The following is a 2,500-nucleotide window of genomic DNA, read 5'->3' as shown; positions in this document are numbered from 1 at the left end:
AAGGCTTTGACAAAATCACATAGCTTCCAACTTTGATATCAATTTCTCCCAAATAATTTTGCGCTCGTTTCACTCTCCCGGTAATCCTCCAATTGGATCCTGACATTTTCAATTGAAAACACACCAAGGCGTTACGATGAGGTTTCCAGATGTCACTTTTACAACCTCCGAATTTCTGATGAAGTCTTTCCCACACACGCAGTGCCATCAAACATCTACTTATTGCTTTCGCTGTGAACATCCTCCTTCATTCTGGAAACTGAGATCTGAGTGTAATTGGAAGGTGGCTATTATGGCAATTATTGAAAATAGCCGAGCTGTCGGGGCGAAGCTAGCAGACTGTCTGTCCACAAGCAGCAAGAGTCAAAACGTCAGACGTCAGAGTGGGACCTCAATTACGAATCCCCGACCTGTCAGCCCTCCATGAACTCTCCCTCCATCGCCACACACACTTCTTCTTCTTCTTCTTCTTCTTCTTCTTCTACACTCTCCAGCTGATAACGTCTTACATTTTTCACCCCTTCCATCACCCACCTTCCCTATACTGAACTCTACTCCAAAACGCAAACCTCTCTCTCGTTACCATACCTCCATCACCACCGTTACCACACACACACACACACACACACACACACACACACACACACACACACACACACACACAGTTTTACAGACTGAGCTATGGCTGCATGTGTTTCCAATTTCAGGCGTAATGCTCCACTCTCCGCAATCTGACCCAATTAGCCGGAGCCTCCTGGAAATGCCCCAGTCGCCAGCCATGGTGGCAAAGAGGTAAAGGGTCAGAGGTTGGGTCATCTGAGAGGAGGAGGAGGAGGAGGAGGAGGGGGGAGGAGGAGGAGGAGGGGGGAGGGGGGGGGTCAGCGTCTCAGATGGATGTCTCACCTCCTGTCTGCCTGTCTGTCTGCCGGAAACATCCTTGGCTGGGGCGCGCTAGCTGCTGTCCAACTTCCCTATCCAGACATATTTGGCACAGGTGTAGGATTCTGCAGAAAAAAGCCACCCGAGCCTGAAATTAAATTTCACAGCTTACTAAAGGTCAACGAGGATGAGTGACAGGGGGAGCCAGGCCAAACGTAAACACACCAATGACACACACACCTACACTGAGGGAAGTATGTGCACACACACACTCACACACACACACACTCACACATACTGTATGCACAAACAAACAACACATGCGCCTACAAGTCTTCGGATCTGAAATGAGCGTATGGAATGTTCACCTTCGGGAAAACGGTTTGGGGCGGGAGAGAGGGGGAATATGAGAGCATCATCAGAGCCGCATTGCCCTCATTAAGGGAGTGGAGGACTTATACTCTCTCGAATGCTTAATGAGAAACAGGTTTGAATGGGTGAACAATACAAACTGGCGCTGAGATGCATTATCTTGCAGTCAAGGGTGGAAGCAACTAATTACATTCACTCATGTTTGTGTCAAGTTTTTTGTGTACTTGTGCTTTTTTGAGTATTTTTTTAAAGTCAGTAATTTTACTTTTACTTAAGTACATTTTTACTGAAGTATTGTACTTCTTGTACTAAAATTTTAAATCACATCCATTACAAAGGGCAAATTTTGTGGCTCTCCATAAGCCACATGAAATAGACAGACGTAAATTGGTGAACGGGCAGTCAGCAAAGAAGAGAAATCTGGCTTTACTTTGTTTGTGAACTTTATTTTTTAATTTCCCAATTCTCCAATTATACGAATCTAGTTTGAACTCTGTCCTCTTGTGCTTTTAGAATTGCATGGGGAAAAAACACCAAAAAGAATGACATCTAACAACGTTTTCTTTTCTAAAGAGTAACTCAGTAGCCCAACTTTTACTCTGAGTTCATTTTAAATGAGTTACTTTTTACTTTTACTTCAGTAGATTTTTACACCAGTACTTTTACTTGTACTTAAGTAAAATACCTGCAAAGTATCAGTACTTCTCCTTGAGCAGGACATTCTAGGACATTCACCACTGCTTGCTCCAAGCCTCTTGGTTTAGATTATGTGTTACGTGTGATTTTCATATCCCCACATGGAAGAGGGTTCGCTGTCAGTTTATGAAACAACTGCACACACCGCCATACGGAGCCGTCGCTGCACGCACACACTCTGCTCATCTTGTTTACATCATCTGCATCACTGATCCCTCTCTCCTTACAGCACTGCTCTCTCCCTCTCCCCGGATCGCCTCTCAATCACTCCTCCTCGCCTCCTTATCTGTCCCTCCGCCGGGTCGCCTTACAGGTCTCAGTCCTCCTCGGCCGGCTACACTTTCATTCACTCGCAGCGGATTCATTGCAGTCTGGATGCTTCTTGATTAGAACTCGAGCCTAAATAGTGTCTGTGTTGTAGCCAACATAATCCATACCATCCTCTGTGCTGCACCGCCACAACTCCTCTTCTACTCAGTCCTTGTTGTTGTTTGTTTTCAATTCAATGAGCTTTATTGGCATGACATACACGTGTATATATTGCCAAAGCAAA

This window comes from Centroberyx affinis, unplaced genomic scaffold (genome assembly GCF_046629955.1).
Source record: "Centroberyx affinis isolate AG114_WGS23_722 - 3 ecotype Tasmania unplaced genomic scaffold, CSIRO-AGI_Caff_v1 ptg001733l_1, whole genome shotgun sequence".
Taxonomy (NCBI): domain Eukaryota; kingdom Metazoa; phylum Chordata; class Actinopteri; order Beryciformes; family Berycidae; genus Centroberyx; species Centroberyx affinis.
The sequence above is the reverse complement of the archived record's forward strand: the minus strand, read 5'-3'. Positions refer to the sequence as shown.